This window comes from Gorilla gorilla, chromosome 4 (assembly GCF_029281585.2).
Source record: "Gorilla gorilla gorilla isolate KB3781 chromosome 4, NHGRI_mGorGor1-v2.1_pri, whole genome shotgun sequence".
NCBI classification, from domain to species: domain Eukaryota; kingdom Metazoa; phylum Chordata; class Mammalia; order Primates; family Hominidae; genus Gorilla; species Gorilla gorilla.
The window spans coordinates 22,127,946-22,147,214 of NC_073228.2; the positions used below are offsets into that span (position 1 = coordinate 22,127,946).

At 36.1% G+C, this 19,269-nt stretch overlaps 1 long non-coding RNA gene across 1 annotated transcript in view; it reads right to left on the minus strand.

The window, feature by feature from the left end:
- LOC109026811 (uncharacterized) overlaps nucleotides 1–19,269 on the minus strand; it is a 313,107-nt gene that overhangs the window by 48,533 nt on the left and 245,305 nt on the right. Inside the window, exon 4 of the long non-coding RNA XR_010133646.1 lies at nucleotides 10,178–10,224. This is a non-coding gene — a long non-coding RNA (uncharacterized lncRNA). The remainder of the gene's footprint in view (nucleotides 1–10,177; nucleotides 10,225–19,269) is intronic.

Below are 19,269 nucleotides of genomic sequence, written 5' to 3' on the forward strand. Positions count from 1 at the left end.
AATATTAGACGTGGTCCATAAAATATGTGCATAAACAAAACTCTCTTTAAAATGTAGTGTATCACTCATTTGCTCCAGAATTTATGGACTATTCTTACAGAGGATCAAAGCTGATGATTTATATGTAAATAATTGAAATTAATCTTATTACCTTGTGATTTTAGGCTTTCTCCCAATCCCTATTACATTTCCATGACTCTCCTGATACTGATAGTCCAGTATTATTACCACTTGACTATGAAAAAAATACAAAACAAAATAAAAACAAACACCTCACAGGGCGCAGTTCTATCAGCTGATTATGCAGCAGATGTCCATGAATAACAGAGAAGAAGAAAAAGAAGAATAAGAAAAAAGAGGTTTCACAATTCCAAATGGAGTTAATTAGGAATGAAAGTTGCAATGGAATGGAGTGGGAAAGTCACCTGGACTTACCAAGGGCTACCCTAAGAGGGTGTCCAAACATCATTGAACTTCTCTCCAACTAGTCTCTAGACGGTTGTTAGCACCCGATTCCCTGGTAAGACAGCAGTGCAGTGGGTCATCAGTAAGACCAGAAGTTCTACAGACAGTTATAAATTATGAAAGGAGAGATTTACTTGAAAGAGTAAGCTAGAGTGGCCTCCAGGAATTTTTGAAACATCACATTGGAGCAGACAGTGAAATCTAGTAGCTGTTAGTAGCATACAAAGGTCCCGAAGCAAAGTAATCAGAGAAAAAAATTATAAGGTAGTGGGTATATTGGCTCAGACCCAGTAACATACGACATTCATTACACCGAGACACTGTAAGTCTCTGAACGCTCCTCAACTCTCTCAGCTGTTAATATAAGATGAGAGTGAATGTTTGGGTCAATAAAATTATCTGCTATTTCCATATCCAAAAAGCAGACGGGGCTCACTAGTGGAAAAATGTAGAGGTTAACAGTGAGCTTTTAAATAAACAATTTGGCCTTATGTCATTCTATGCATAAGTCTTTCACTACCAGCAAAGAGTGGCTCCTTCAAAAAGTTACTGAGCCTTTGAGTTTTTCCAGGACAGAGGAGGCTGAATTTCTCACAGGTTCAAATGTCAGCCACCACTTGCAGAAAGGGTATTTGAAGGATGGGTGTTGTATAACCACAGGCTGAGGCTCAAAAGCCAATTCCAGTTAAGCCTGATAATAGTTTTTGACATTTAGTGACACTTTATCCTTCAAAAGTCTTGGGTAACTAAGCTGCTTGCCTGCATTTTCTGTTTCTATGGTAACTGGAGATTTTAAAATGTTAATCTTAGTTGACCTCTTTTATTCTTTTTTATTTTGTCTCTTCCCTAAAAATTCAGCCCAGGGCTAAATGATTATCTGTTCTCTAGTCTCAATTAAATTAATTTTCATCTTATAGTATTGCAGTGGTCTCCCAAGTGGGCTACTTATACTCCAGATTTCCAAGACAATTCATTGTGGGTATAGAAAGAACATATTAGAACTTCTATTTGTATTTATTTTTAACCTAAAAATAAGGAAACTGCATTTTACTAAGTCTTAGCATTAGTGTAGACAGGCATACGCAGTGATTTCTTGAATCAGAAAGGGCTGTGCTCAGCTAGAAAAAGTGAGGTTTCCTACAGAAAGGGGAAGTGTTCTGCAGAACTGGAAGAAGGCTGACCGTGGCAACCTTATCCTCATGTTTTCTTTTATCTTATTGCAATTTATCACAATTTACTTGCTTCTAGTTATGAATTCTCTTACCTAGTTTTAACTAAACTAATCTTCACAAAATGGACTAGTAGCTCATACAATCCATGCAAAGAAACCATGGTTTGAAAACGCATTGCTAATGCAAACACAAGAAAAGAAAAACAACAACAACAAAAATCAGAGCCAAAACAGGACAGCATGGGATAAGAATGCAATTCTGAAGCCAAACTGCCTGGGCTCGCATTCCTGACACTGCAATATATTAAAGTGACTTTGGGCAAGTTACGTAATTTCACTGTGTACCAGTTTCCCCTTGTCACATAAGAATGTAATATGAAGTTCTCATCCTTACAGCAATGGTTTCTTGGGCAAATTAAATGAGCAAAGCCCATAGTGTATAGTTAATGCTTTAAAAAAACAGCTTTTATCATTATTCTAAGAAGGGCAAAAGCACTGATGATCTAATGGTTTAGATCATCTAAAATTATCAAGACTAGTTGTAACATGGGTTCCCATCTACTATCATTAACAATAAACCTCTCACTATGGTTATGTAGGCATGTGACATAGCTAAATAATAGCATGTATCTGAATATGCATGTATGTATGTATGTGTGTACCGATACATATATACAGTCATGAGTCACTGAGCGATGGGGATATGTTCTGAGATATGCATTGTTAGCTGACTTTACTGTTCATGCGAGTATCATAGAGTATGTTTACACGAACCTAGACTGTATAGTCTACTACACACCTATGCTATATAGTAAGGCCTATTACTCCTAGGCTACAAACTTCTTAGGCCTGTTACTTTAGTGAATAGCATCAACAATGAAAACACAATGGTAAGTATTTATGTGTCTAAACATTCTATCTAGAATTCTGACATTTCTAGAATGACATTCCATTCTATTTCTAGAATGTCTAGAAGACATTCTATGACTAAACATAGAAAAGGTACAGTAAAAATACAATATAAAAGAAACCTGGCCGGGCGTGGTGGCTCACACCTGTAATCCCAGCACTTTGGGAGGCTGAGGCGGGTAGATCACGAGGTCAGGAGTTGGAGACCAGCCTGGCCAACGTGGTGAAACCCCGTCTCTACTAAAACTACAAAAAATTAGCTGGGTGTAGTGGCAGGCGCCTGTGGCCCCAGCTATTCAGGAGGCTGAGGCAGGAGAATCGCTTGAACCCGTGAAGCAGAGGTTGCAGTGAGCTGAGATGGTGCCACTGCACTCCAGCCCAGGCGACAGAGTGAGACTCTGTCTCAAAAAAAAAAAAAAAAGAAAGAAAGAAAGAAAGAAATCTGGTACACCTGTATAGGGTAGCTCCATTATAATCTTAGAAAACCACTGTTACATATGTGGTCTATTTTCGACCAAGACGTCATTACGCAATACATGACTACATCTGTGTGTATACACACACACACACACACACACACACACACATATATGACAGAGTGAAAAGCATCTGGAACAAGAAAACAAACCTACAATTTTCTCACCATTTCTAAAGTCATACAATGCACAGTAAATTGTACAAAATCTCACTGAACTTGATAATGAATGTTTAGAGGCCCCATTTACTAGCAAATGACAAAACAGCCATATTCCATGGGAACAACTGTGTTGTTCCCAACAGGGTTAAAAACAGCTAAGATAATACATAGAAAGCTTTTCTTTTCTTTTTTTCTGTCAAAAGGTTCTTTTGGCACACACAGAGAAATTTAGCTAAACATTTGAAGAACCAACTGTTAGATTACTATAAAAGTGATTCGCTGTACATCAAAGGAACTAAACCACTTTAGCATGTCTTTGCTGAACGTACTTGATAGGTTAAATTCCAACAATGATACATGCTTTTTTGAATCAATAAAGGCAAGATGCAATTGAGAATATATATTCTCAATGATAAATGACTACTTAATTTAAAAGAAAAAGGTTATGGGAATGCCACGTAAGAAAACACTGAGGAAGAGGATGCTTTGAATAAAATCTTGGGAATAAAAGATCATAAAGTAAACTCACGAAGACAACGTGACACTCAAAATAGATTCACAGCAGAGAAATTGGAGTCAAAAGTGTATAAAGTAGTACCAGATGTCTTTCCTGAGCTTATTTTTACAGATGTAATACTTCTAAAACATAATACTTCTAAACTATAAATTATTTTGTATCATAGTTTAATTATTTTTAGCCAGATTTAAAGTAATTGCCATATTTAAATTTGAGTTATGGGATTTTTGTTTACAAAATTATACGCCCTTTTCCGTGTTAGCAAATGTCTAGCAGGGGTCTATTTTGTACATTAGGGACACATTCTCAAACATGGGTCAGAATTATTACAGACCATTGTTTAAAGGACAATAGAAATTCCACATTTAATAAATTTTAAAGAGACTTACTCTTTTTTGAGGAAAATGGTCTATAACAATTCTCCAAAACTTGTTTTAGTATTTAACATTTGCTGGATGAAAGACATTTCTCATATCGAGCTTAAATCTCTCATATGCTACATTCTGAGTGCATTTTTTTTAGTGTATTTTTTTTTAAGTTGTACATTGTCCTCATGAGGAAAAAAATTCACATACCTAAGGGAATGCTATCCTTCATTAAATGTTTTCCTGGGCTTCACTAAAAAGGGATCACCTTAGGCCAAAATATTGAGTTTTAACTACAAAGATAGAAAGCAAATGTGAAAGTCTGCATACAGATAATTAGTTTGAGGGAGTTATAGAATCAGGACCCTTTGAAGAAGCTGCTCATCGTACAACATAGCTTGGTAGAGCCATGTAGATTTGGAGCTGTAGTTGACTGTGTATTTGTACCAACATCTTGGCAGCCAACTGCATGAGCTTTCACATGTTGGCGCAGCATAACAAGGACAGAGACTCTTTGGTAGTTCTGGGTAGTACATTCCACATATTAGGAGTAACCTTGAAAGCAGGTGAATTCTGCTTTCTCTGGGGGATAAAGGAAGAGGTGCGGAAAAGAGAAAAAAATGGTGCAATTTCTATTGCTGAAGTTTGAAAAGTGAACCTGAAAGACATACGCAAATGGCCAATATCCACATCCAAAGATGCTCAACATTACTAATTATTAGGGAAATTCAAACCAAAATCACAATGAGATATCATTGCCCACCCATTAGGATGGCTATAATAAAAATAAAAAAATAAATACATAAAAGCAAAAACAGACAATAACGATTGTTGGTAAGGATATAGAGAAATTGGAAGCCTTGCAAACTGTGGGTGGAATGCAAAATGGTGCTACCATTAGGAAAAACAGTATGATGGTTCCTTAAAAAAACTAAACATAGAATCACCACATGATTCAGTAATTCCACTCTTGGTTACATACCCAAAAGAACTGAAAGAAAACCCTCAAAGAAATACTTGCACGCTTATGTTTATAGTAGCATTATTCACAATAACCGAAGATGGAAGGAAGCAACTCAAGTGCCCACAGTTAGATGAATGAACAAAATATGGTATGCACATGCCATAGAATATTATTTGGCCTTAAAAAGAAAGGAAATTCTGATACATGCTACAACATATATTAATCTTGAAGATATGTTAAGTGAAATAAGTTGGTCACAAAGGGACAAATACTGCATTCTTCCACTCATACGAGGTATAGAGTACAAATTCATAGAGACAAAAAGTAGATTTCCAGGGTCTGAATGTGAAGACAGAAATGAGAAGTTATTGCTTAATGAGTACAGAATTTCAATTTTTCAAGATGAAAAAAGGTTCTAGAGATGAATGATGGTAATGGTTGCACAACAATGTGAATGTATTTAATGCCACTGAACTGTACCTTTAAAAATGGTTAAAATGGTACATTTTATGTTATGTATTTTTAAAATCACAATGAAAAGTAATTTTATAAAAGTCAACCAGGTTTTCTAAATTGCATAGTGTGTTCCTAGCTAATTTTACCGATGCCTTGAGTCACACATTAGAGATCACTTTCAAACTCATTTTTAGTGTTTTCATTGGCTTCTTCATTCAGAAATGAGCATTTATTGAACCTTTTATTAAGGATCAAGGACAGAAGTTGATTTTAAAAGGAAATACAATTGTGATTAAGACACAGTCCCCAGTAATAAGAGAAAAAGCAAATGAAGAACAGGATTAATACTTGGAGAGTCACCCTCACAGTTTGCAATTTTATGTACATTATTTCAGTTGTTCTCACTCAGGCAATTATTGTTACACTCTTTGGGTCATGAAACTGAAGCTCAGAGAAGTCCAGTAACCTGCCAAGGTCACACAACTGGTAAGAAACAGAGCCAGGACTCAAACTTGGTCCAACTCCTAAATCTTTGCTCTTCTGTTACACCAAGAACTCTTAGATCCATCCTTGATTCCATCCTGCCTGGGCAAGTCACCCTATACACATGTTCTAAATCCATTAGATCATTTTGGGCAACGTCTTCCTCTCATATTGGATTTGCCTTGGAAAACAGGTTGCAAAGATTCTACTTAAGCTTGAGAACCTCTGGACTTCTCACTTCTATCTCATTTCTAAAATCAAAGCTGAAGATACAGCTTCCTTACATAAGAATCATCCATGATATTCCATATTGGCTCTCATTCAAATTCTTATTTAGATACCCAGGATCATGTGTTCATTCATTCATTCATTCACAAGGATTATTATGTTTTTGTAATTTCCCCAAGCATCAGAGTCTGACCCCTAGTGTATTAAAACCTACTTAGTACAGGCCATGTTCTAACTAATAAAATACTTTGCTTCTTTAAGCATATAACATCTTGTTTAACGCATAATTACAAGGCTATTATGAGTTTCACAAGTTGCATGGTAATTATCTAGATTCTTACCTAATCACCCCAAATGCATACTTGCTGATACATTTTAAAAAAGATCTCTCTGTAGTCAATGATCACCCTCAATTATCTTTAACTAATCAGAATGCACCAATGAATTTTGCATCCATAATTCCTAAGGCAAGCTGTCCACATTTCTATCTTCCAGTTTCTGTGACATTCTGTTTAATTCAGACCTTTGCTGCCTAATTCATGCTTTTCTTCGCATCAAGGTTACTAGCTAAATTATTTCTTAAACTCCTAACTGACCCTTGATCTTAACATAGGCCTTTGGGTCTAACCAACAATGTATCGGAAGCCTGAGTGTCATATTTCAGCAGTATTCTCTTAGTTTACGTCACAGATAAAATTTGGGGGCTTGAAGAGGAAAAAAGAAAAAAAGCAAATTTAGGATGTTTAATCTTAATAACCAGTCCTAAAAGCAAGAAAAAAATAATGCTTGAATGTGGGATTACATAGCAGAAACTATTGGTATTCTGATTTTGGAATTAAATAACAGAACATTTATGAGGAAAATGTGGTTCACAGTGAACTATAATGAACATTTGGGATGCACCCATTATTAAGTATTGCTTTTAAGTATTGTTAATGTCCTTCTGAGATGACACCTCGATCCACTGTGAAATTGGAAAACTGCTATGGAATAGGATTTTGAAGCCTCCTGTTTTTTAGTACCTGGTGCAGAAAGAGCCGGCCCACAGCACAGATTGTCAGCTATAACACCTTTTTTTTGGTATTAACCCATTTTAATGAAATATTTGGAAGAGGCAGATCTATAGAGAAAGAAAATGGATTTGTGGTGACAGGGTCTGAGTGGCAGGGGGAAGTGGAAGGTACCTGCTTAATAGATACAGTTTCCTCCTGTGGTTACGAAAATGGTCTGGAACTAGACAGTGGGGTTGGTTACATAACATTGTGAACCTACTAAATGCCATTGTATTGTATACTTAATATGGTTATTATGATACATTTTGTGTTCATGTGTATTTTTTTATTTTATTTCCATAGATTTTTGGGGAACAGGTGGTATTTGGTTACATAAGTAAGTTCTTTAGGGGTGATTTGTAAGATTTTGGTGCATCCATCAGCCAAGCAGTATACACTGAACCCAATTTGTAGTCTTTTATCCCTCGCCCCTTTCCCATCCTTTCCCCCGAGTCCCCAAAGTCCATTGTATCATTCGTATGCCTTTTCATCCTCATAGCTTAGCCCCCACTTATGAGTGATAACAAATGATATTTGGTTTTCCATTCTTTAGTTACTTCACTTAGAATAATAGTCTCCAATCCCATCCAGGTTGCTGTGAACGCCATTAATTCATTCCTTTTTATGGCTGAGTAGTATTCCATCATATATACATACCACGGTTTCTTTATCCATTTGTTGATCGACGGGCGTTTGGGCTGTTTCCACATTTTTGCAATTGTGAATTGTACTGCTATAAACATGTGTGTTACAAGTATCTTTTTCATATAATGACTTTATAGCACCTTTTTGAACTAAATAATTGACTTTGGAATTTATTTTTGTTGGTGTTGCAAAGGAAGCAACTCAGATCCAGCATTACATAAGATCACAGTAGATGCTCCCTCTGAGCAGAGCATTGAGGATAAAATTGACTAACAGAAAGACTACACTAGCCTTGGCTCCCTGGCATGGTAATTGGTCTACCTAGGGCCAAGTTGTATACAGTCTTTGAGCTATAGACTTCTCAGCATGGCTATAACAGCTGTGTGAACTTGGGCAAGATATTTAACATGTTTGACTCTGTTTTCTCATCTGTAAAATAGGGCTATTTATGTAGAATCCCTAGTTCTTTGATCAATGTGAAAATTAAATAAGATAATACATGTAAAGATCCTACAAAGTAAAATTATGCTGTTAATAAAATATTATTAATATAGTATAATAAAAATATTATTACGCTTTTAGTAAAGAGCATAATAAGAAAGTAAAAGAGCATAATAATATTTTACTTACTCAAATAATAGAATTGGTATAAAGCTCAAATGAGTTTTGGCATCCATAAATGAGGAAATAATCAATGTGTTCTATCCCATAGGATAGCTGTGAAAATAAACATGTTAATATATGCAAAGCATTCATAACAGTGCTGAGCACATGGAAGGTGCTCAGTTAATGAGGTAGTAATACTTGATCTACCTTGCAGGGTTGTTACAAAAGACACAAGAGGTAATGTATAACTTTAAGTTACCTTGAAAATTTAGAGAAACACATAAAAATTATCTAACCAAAATGTTAGTTTTGAGGCTTTTGCCAGGTGTTTTATATTCCCATTATTTTTTAAGAAAGTTTTATTTTGGTTTTAATTGACAATAATCATACACATTTATGGAGTACAATATGATGTTTTGATACCGCTACTTTTCAAAGTCTTTCTTGACAACTAAATCTGTTTAAAAAGTAATGTTATGACTGAGAATTTACAGATATGGATTTTTTTAAACTGTGCTCAGAGGAACCCCGTCTGTAGCTGCCAAAGAGAAGGATATAGTAGGGTGTATACATTAACCACATCCACAGTAATGCTGCGCAACAAACAAAAACCCAAATAGTGGCATACAACAATAAGCAGTTATTTAGCTCATGCATCTGTGATCAACCGAGGGCTGGCTTATCTCACTGGACTCGGCTAGATGGTTTTATTGACCTTAAATGGAGTCACTCATGCTTCTGGGTGTTAGCTGGGAGTTGGATGCTCTAAGCTGGGCTCTCAAGAGCAGTTTGGCTGGGACAGCTCTGCTCCATATGTGCTCCATCTTTCTCCTGGGCTAGCCTGGTCATGTTCTTCTCATCATGATAGAAGACATATAAGTGAGCAAACATTTTAAATCTTTTGTCATTTAACATTTACTAATATTCTCTTGGTCAAAGCAATTCCACAGACAAACTTAAAGTCAAGTTTTAGGAAAACGCAGTCCACTTCTTTAATGGGAAAACTTCAAAGTCACATGGCCAGAATCAGATATTCAAAGAGAGGAGAATTGAGGCCATGAATGTAATTTATCATTGTAGAAGAACATGGTGACTGGCCAGACCTTTGGAAACCCCACATCTGCTGTAATAATTTGTATGTTTTACCGGCATATACATGTTGATAACATATAAATTTAATTAGGAGTACCCCAGCTATAAAAGACTTGAACACAGTTCAGAGAAATTTTAAAAACAAAATTAACATATACTATTTGGATGATATGGAATTGGTACTAAAAAAAATAAGCTTTGATAATGAGGGCCTAACCATATCCGTGGGATGTTCCACTGTAAAATTATTGGGAAGTTAGAAGAAATTGTAAAAGCTCAGGGCATTGGCCATCTGGTAGGGTAGCGCATTGAACAATGAAGAAAGGCTAAAAGTGAAAGATGATTAGCAATTTTTAAAAAGCCAAAATTTGGCCCAAAGACAGCCCTAAAGGCAATTTTCTGTCAAACCTATCTGGCCATCTAATGTCATTAAAATGGAAATGCTGATGGTATTTTCAGTGAAAAAATTTTCCTCTTGAGATAAATATATAGCTACCTCTGCAACAGCTGAATTTTATTAAGGAAGTTCCAAAAATATTAGGTTGGTGCAAAAGTAATGGAGGTTTTTGCCATTAATAGATGCTTACCTTTAAAGTCAGAATGTTCAAGTTTATTCTCTCTCTCCTTTGGGCACCTGGACAAATAAAGGCCAAGAAAACCAAAACAAATGATAAAATGAGGAATGGGCAAACAACCTTTTGTTCATTCAGATTCAAAAAAATCTCTTGAACTGGTTTCAAAATATTTGATTCAGAAAACCTAACCATGTTTGTCAACTGCATTCTTGTTCTCATTTAAAAAGAAAAAGAAAAAGACAAAAGGGCCTCCTATCTTCCCATGAGTATAATGGTGGAAATTCAACCCGCATGTTTTCTGATTCATTTACACTTAGCTCATCAAAATATTTTGTAAGAGCTGAGCTCTTTGGTGGCCAAAGATGTTTTGTGGTCCTTTTCCCTTGCAACAGAAATATTGTGGTTTATCATCAGCTTACACAAATTCAAAAGAAGGTTGAGGAACACTCCTAAATTTATTATCTCATAAGGCTGGAGTGAGTTATAAGCTTGGAAAATCTGTTTTCCTAAACTGGCTTCCTCTATCTCATAATTTATCATAATATTTCAATTCTACCTGTATGGTGCTGATCTCATTTTCACCATTCATGTTAGTACCAATGCTCTCACTGATAAGGACAAACCAAATAGCAAAGGATCAAAGTCTCAGAAACGATCCAGGAAAGAAAGGAGGAGGCTTTGTGCAAAAAGTTCCGAGAAATTTTGGAGGAATATGAATGTTTTGGAGTGTAGTATGATTCTGTAGTCAGATTTCAAAGGTAAAGAGCATGTCTTCTATTCATCAAAACTCAAACGAAATGGCTGGGCTTTTCATTACGTTTTGGGGCCCAGATTTAATGCCAAAACCTAATATGCATTTATCAAAAGAAAAGAGAAATTTTTCCTTTGTTTTATGTAACTGATCTGTGGCCCTGTCCAGTGAGGTGAACAGCTTTTACTAATAACATGTCAGGGGGAGATTTTAGGGAAATGCAAACAAAGTCAGAATAGAAATCATTCTACAGGTAGAAGCAATAGAGAACATAATTGAGCAATGGTACAATAAGGGAGCAAGCAAACCCAGGTTATGAGACGCCATATACATGATTTTTCTATGCAGCAATATACTGCTGAAAATTAAGTCAAAATATTTATGATGAATTCATTTATATTATTAGTTTGTCTTATGATATTCACTTAGAGTAAGAAAAGCTTAATAACAGGTAGACAAAGTCAATAGTGATACAATTGTTGACTTTTCTTCTTTTATGTTACCCATCCATTGATAGGCAATGCTCTTAGTCCTACATTCTCAAAAATCATGTAATCTCTGATCTTGAGTTGCTACCTTTTGTTATTTTCAAGCCTAACATTGTATACAAGTCCCCATCCCACATCTTCAGGTAACTCTCAGTAATATCAGATAAAAGGGTTCCTTTGGTTTTGGACTGCATCAACAAAAGAAGCCTTCTTCAAAGCTGGTCAAGTGACTTTCTTTGCTCTTTTTCCCACGAACTAATTTTCTTTGCTCCAGTGATGAATAAAGTTAAACTCAAAGTTTCATAACAAGAAAAATTCAATGATGAAAGTTATCTTCTCATCCCAGGTATATTGTTTCAATTTGGTGAGGAGCACTGGGGACAGCAAGTTTGCGATTCTTTTTTTTTTTTTTTTGAGGCAGAGTCTCGCTCTGTCGCCCTGGCTGGAGTGCAGTGATGCCATCTCGGCTCACTGCAACCTCCGCCTCCTGGGTTCAAGCAATTCTTCTGCCTCAGCCTCCTGAGTAGCTGGGATTATAGGTGCCCGCCACAACACCTGGCTAATTTTTTGTATTTTCAGTAGAGACGGAGTTTCACCATGTTGGTCAGGCTGGTCTCGAACTCCTGACCTTGTGATCCACCTGCCTCGGCCTCTCAAAGCGCTGGGATTACAAGCATGAGCCACCACACCCGGCCTCTTTTTAAAACACCATCCACACAGAAATCAGGACTTTGGAGGCATGAATCCACCAGAATGCAAGCACTGTTTGTTTTGTTCAGTAGGGTATCTACAGTATCTAGAACAGCGTTGCTATGGTTTGAGTTTTCCCCTCCAAAATTCATGTTGAAATTTGATCCCCAGTGTGGAGGTGTTGGGAGGTAGGGCCCAATTGGAGGTGTTCGGGTCGTTAGGGTGGATCACTCATGAATAAATTAATATCCTCCTATGGGAGCAAGTGAGTTCTCACTCTCATGCATCTGGATTACTTAATGGAGAAAGAGTTGTTATAAAAGTGAGTTCAGCTTCCAGAACTTTTGCTTCCTCTATCAGTGATCTCTTTGCACACCTGCCCACTTTCCTGCTTCCACATCGTGTTTTGACCCAACATGTGCCCTTCCCCAGAAGTTGGCCAGATGTGGTGCTATGCTCTTGAACTATTGCAGCCTGCAGATTCATAAGCTAAATAAACCTCCTTTCTTTATAGATTACTTAGCCTCGGGTATTCTCTTATAGCAACATAAAACAGACTAAGACAAGTGCCTAGCTTATAGTAGGTGCTCAATAAATACTTGTTACATAAACAAGTTAATTCTAAGAGAAACTCCAAGGAGATCAACAGGTCAGTACCCACATGACCTTAGAGCTTAAACTTCTTTTCTCATTATAATTTCCACCACCCAACATTTGACCATGAGTGCCCTGGAATTGACCCATCCTCATAAGCCCTCTTCCTTCTTGGGTGCTAAATGACAATAAGGCTCTTGCCATTCCCTGCTATTTCAGACATATACTTTCAGGGCTGCATCTTGGATCTTGTCATCATCTCAAATTCTTTCACTTTCAAAATCCTCATTCATGAGTTCCTTTTCTCCCAACTTGCTTTTCAGTCACTTCCACTATGATAGCTTTTCAACTTCATCAGGACCTCCAGTACCCTGGACCACCTGCATTTCCAAATCCATCCATCCCTTTATTCAGTTCCTTCTATATACAGCTTCAACTCCTACTTTCTGTTTTATTTTTGCCTACTGCAAGCAACCAAGAGATGCTAGGAAAAATACTGCATGATAGGGCAAATATAATCCATTAAAAATATATGGTCACCCAATTTAAATGGACCCATAACCTTGCTCAGCAATTCTACTACACTCTTGGTACTGGAAATGCCACCTAAAGACCAACAACATCGGTATCACCTAGGAAGTCAACAGAAATGAAGAATCTTGGGTCTTATCTCAGATCTACTAAATCAGGAGAGAAATTTTAAACAAGATCCTCAGCTGATTCACATGCGTAAGAAAGTTTCAAAGCACTATACCAGACCATCTATTATCTTTTTCTCTTATGAAATCAAGATCTTCATCTCAGCTGGATTCTTCCCATAGAAAGAAGTCATGCTCAATGCCTATAACTACACATCTCCCTTGAACTACTGTTCTTTCTCTTCCGTCACTTATGGCCAGCTTACTCAAAAGAGATATGTATAATCACCAACACCATTTCTTCCTCTAACACTCCTCTGAAGCAAATTCCTGTCTGGCTCCAATTCTTATCACTTTATGGAGACAACTTTTGATAAGTTTGCTGGTAACATCCATGTCACAATACCTAACGCATGTTTATCTGTTTTTATCTTACTTGATCTCTGATGAGCATTTTGACATTGTTAACGTTTCCTTCCTTTTCTAATAGCTGTCTTCCCTCCACTGCTACATCAAACACTCTTGGTTTTCTTTCTACCCATGTAGTCACACTCTTTCTCTGTCTCTTCCATAGGCTCACTGCCAGCCCCTCAACATTGTATTTTAACATCTAGCAGAGTGCCTGCCACCAAATAGTAAATCAATAAACAATTATTGGATGAATGAATGAATGTGTTCTGTATTGAAGAGGTGCCTGTTGTACTCCAGAGGCCACTCTTCTATTTGCTATTTGTCTCTACTACTCAGTTTGAAACATAGCCCTCTGCTGTTGTGTATTAACTTTAAATCTTCTATATTTCTTGTCTTTTTAATTAGGTATTACATTTCTTAAGGATAATGCACTGAGTATTACAAATCCTTATTATTTACTCTTTAAAAAATCCTTCATAACCATTAAAAACATCCTTTTCTTCAGTAGCATTGACAGTGCATGGAAAGGAGAGAGAGCCTGAGAAGATGAAAAAAGTTATTCATTTAATTTTTCCAGAAAATTGTTTGAGAAATAAAAGCCATTGGCCTGTGTTGTTGAATGACACACGCTAAGCCATCTTACAGATTTCAGACCCATAGATATTGTAATTGAAATAGATTTGAGCAATCATCCACCCAACCTCTTCATTTCCAAACTAGACAACGGAAACCCAGACAGACAAAATCATCTGGTACATGCAGCAGTTTTTGTAAGATAAAATGTATGTAACAGAAACAGTATGAGCTATTCTTTAAAGTCTGTCTCTGAAAACCATAATGAAAACTTTTTTCTATCAGAAGTAAATCTTTCACAATTCTAGGAAAATAAAACCAGTCAAGCAAACATATTTGGCACCCAAACTAAGTTGGGCTTTCTAAAACCAGGTACGTTTCCCTGAAAGCTTTGGTGTCTATGTAGAAAATGTTTGATTTGGTAGTAGGTAGTAGGAATATCCGAGTACATATGCCTATTTCTTCAAATTGTTGTTTTCTCATATACCTAATAATTAATTAAATTTACAAAGGATAACCCTATTGAAGTAATGTTGATAATTCTGCATCATTGTGAATCAGTGTCTGTCACTCTTCTGAACTTCATGAAAGGCTGACTCATATGGAAGCAGTAAAAACTTCACCAAAAATGTATTGGTGAGATGTTCTCACTTCATTTTCTGAAAGTATGGATCCAGTATCCAATACAATTTCCATCAATGTTGAAATTCACCAGTGAAGGAAGAGAGAATATTACACATCTGCACTGTAACAGCCTTGCCACTTAAAAGGTGGCCTGTGCCACCAGTGGTATCTGCCTCCTCTGGAAGTTTGTCAGAAATGGGACCTGGAAATCTGTTCTTTAAAAGCCTTTCAGGCAATTCTTGTATATGCAAAAGCTTCAGAAACACTGTGTCAAAACACAAGTTTCTATAACATCAATTAGCTCACCATGTGGAGGTTGTACTGATTCAGATGCAGTTTTGTTACGCAATAGGAGAAAGAAATAGTGAAATGAGAATCATAAACTTTAGCAGAAAGGAAAAAATTCCCTCAGCTCATCTATAGAAGAAGTAGAAACACTTTCAGAAAGCTCTATTATTATTATTATTATTATTATTATTATTATTATTATTTTGAGACAGAGTCTCGCTCTGTCGCCCAGGCTGGAGTACAGTGGTGCGATCTCACCTCACTGCAAGCTCCGCCTCCCGTGTTCATGCCATTCTCCTGCCTCAGCCTCCTGAGTAGCTGGGACTACAGGCGCCCACCACCACGCCTGGCTAATTTGTTGTATTTTTAGTAGAGACGGGGTTTCACCATGTTGGCCTGGATGGTCTTGATCTCGTGACCTCGTGATCCACCCGCCTTGGCCTCCCAACAGAAAGCTCCATTTTTAAAAAAATTAAAAATGAACCCTTCATTCAGGGCCTCCTTCCAGAAAAACACACACACTGACCTTGGCAGTTGCATTTCCTCCTGTTCTCACCTTTAAGCAGCCCAGCTGATCAGAGCTCCTCTTCCATTTGCGTTGCCTCACTGCCTGTGTTTCCATTTTACTTACTCCGTGCATTTTTAATATCCTGTGAAGCAGCTCCAGGCATGCTGAGTTGCTGCCTGCCAGTGTCCAAGGTACCAATATTCATTTTTGTGAGTGTTCTGGTTATAAAATTGCATAAGTTGTGTGTGGTCTCCCCAGCTCTATTTCCCCCAAGAGTCTTGTTGTTTTTACCATATAATTTTGCACAAAAAAGTTTTTTTCTTAATTTTTCAGGAATACAAATATTGTGTATAGTAGAAATCCTAATGCTTATACGAAATGTGAATAATTTTGTCTATAATAATAAACTACATTGATAAAAAATCAGATCTTACTTTTCTACTAGTCACATAGAAAGTTAATAGCTGCCATAAATGACTACTAATTAATTCAAATAAATATTACTGTTAAATCGTGTATATGTATTCTCATATCTTACCTGAATATAGTTTTTGAGCTTTGTTCCAAGAACTGTAACATCAGAATGAAAAACTCAAAAGTCACCTTATTTAACATTTTGAGACACTTAGAAACATCTATTTTTTTAATCTAGATGTTTGCAAACACACAGACACAACTGAAAAAACACTTAATAGAAAAACAGATGTAATGCAGTTAACCATGTCTGTTAATAAGTAGGCACCAGGAGGAATGCAGAATTTACAAATTGAGCACTCCAGGTTAAAAAATATAACTGAAACCAAAATGGAAATAAAAATAATATTCAATATTATATTTGAACCAATCAATATCATTCAAAGAAATCTAGTCATTTAGATCTTGCACATCAGAAAATGAAGGCTAAATTTTCTTAAAAGTTACTTGTTCTGGCAAGAATATACCATCCATATTTTCTTAAAGTGTAACTTAAATTTTCTAATTGAAAAAAATTGTATATATTTATTGGGTACAACATGATGTTCTGAAATATGCATACATTGTTGAATGGCTCAACTAAGCTAATTAACATATGTATCATCTCACATATTTTTTGTAGTGAGAACATTAAAAATCTACTCAGCCATTTTCAAAATACAATACAATATTATTAACTATAGTCACCATGTTGTACAATAGATTTCTTGAACTTACTCCTTCTAAATGAAATTTTGTATCATTTGGCCAACATCTTTCCAACCCCTGACCCCAACCACTGATAATAACCACCATTCTTTTCTCTAACTCTATGAGTTTAACACTTTCAGATTTCAAATATAAATGAAATCATGTGGTGTTTGTCTTTCTGTTCCTGGCTTATTTCATTTAACACAACGTCCTCCAGTTTCACCGATATAGTCACAAATGACAGAATTTCCTTCTTTTATAGGGCTTCACACTATTTCATTGTGTATATATGTCACATTTTCTTTATCCCTTCATCCACTGATGTACACTTAGGCTGATTCCATATCTTGGCTATTGTGAATAATGCTGCAATGAACATGGGCATGCTGATATCTCTTCAAAATATGAATTTCATTTTCTTTGGATATATATTTAGTAGTGAGATTTATAATGTTAGGGATCAATTTCATTATTCTGCATGAGGATATACAGTTTTTCCAGCACTGTTTATTGAAGATACTGCTGTTTCCTCATTGTGTGTTCTTGGCACCTTTGTCAAAAATCAATTGAGCATAAATGTGTACATTTATTTCAGGGCTCTCTATTCTGTTCCATTGGTCTATGTGTGTTTTTTATGTCAGTATCAGACTGTTTTGATTATTATAGCTTTGTAGTATATTTTGAACTCAGGTGGTATGATGCCTCCAGCTTTGCTCTTTTTGCTCAAGATTGCTTTGGCTATTCAGGGTCTTTTGTTGCTGCATATGAATTGTAGGATTGTTCTTTTTCTATTTCTGTGAAGAATGTCATTGGTATTTTGATAGGGATTGCATTGAATCTGTAGGTTGCTTTGGGCAGTATGGACATTTTAACAACATTAAAGATAACTTTGGATAGTATGAACATTATAACAATATTAATTCTTCCAATCCATGAACATGGGATATCTTTTCATTTATTTGTGTCTTCTTCAATACAATTCTTGTTTAATTTACTGTCAGGCTTGTCCAATTGGTAGATTATACAATATAATAATTTACTTGAAAAATAAAAGAACCATACATTTTAATAGATCTAACAATCCAGAAGAAATAATTTTATGATTCATGGAATTAAGAACATTTTGGCCGGGTGCAGTGGCTCATGTCTGTAATCCCAGCACTTTGGGAGGCCAAGGTAGGTGGATCACTTGAGGTCAGGAGTTCAAGACTGGCCTGGCCAACACGGTGAAACCCGGTCTCCACTAAAAATACAAAAATTAGTCAGGCATGGTGGTGTGCACCTGTAATCCCAGCTACTCGGGAGGCTGAGGCAGGAGAATTGCTTGAACCTGGGAGGCGGAGGTTATAGTGAGCCGAGAATGTGCCATTGCACTCCAGCCTGGGTGACAGAGTCAAATTCCGTCTCAAAAAAAAAAAAAAAAAGGAATGTTTTGTGTTGGAGGCAACTTCAGAGACTCTCTAGTTCAACATTTTCTCCTTAAGAATCACTTAAAAATGTTTCTGACAGATAGTGACCCAGCTTCTTCTTGAACACAAACACTACAGATTTGTGTGTGTGTGTGAGAAACTCTATTTGGGGGAATGCTTCATTTCTTAGTTTTTCCTTCCATTAAGACAAAACATGACTCCTCATATCTTCTAGTTATTAATCCTATTATTACTTCTTTATAATGTTACATTGATGAATCTAATTCTTTTTCCATAGATTGCTTTAAGTGTTTGAGATAATTATGATTAGATTACTCAGCCTTTGAATTTTTCAACTCTCCATCATCTGTCTCTATTTTTTTAAACTATAAATAATGTTCAGTCATCACCACCTGCTAGCCCTTTTCTAAATGTGGTTCAATTTAAAGTCAATGTATTTCTAAAAATGCAGCATTAGAATTAAACACAAAATTAAAGATGTGATCTTTCTGATGGGGGTACAAATATTCTGTTATCTGCCTGCTTCTAGACAGTAAACTTCCATCCAAGCTGTTTAGTGTTAGCTGTTTTTAAATTTACCATATTAAAATACTATTCATAAGTTCCTTACAGTTATCTAAAACCTGCAGGATTATTACTAAATTATTATAAATTATTACTATGCTACTAACTTTCTGATACTGTGTAAGTTAATAGCCGTTTGTAATGCTATTAAGGATATTGAGACTGTCTTCTCACCCACCCACCCCGCTAAAAAAAAGCTGAAAGTGGTTCATTAAGAAAACTTATTTTGGGCTGATTATCTTCCCTACTCTTTTTCTTGGAACGAGGCAATGTAGACAGTCATGTTTTTTCCCACCATATAATTATTTCATGCACATTACTTTACCTAGCCTACAGAAATATCCATGAGGATCTTTACTAAAATATTTGTATAAATAAGAT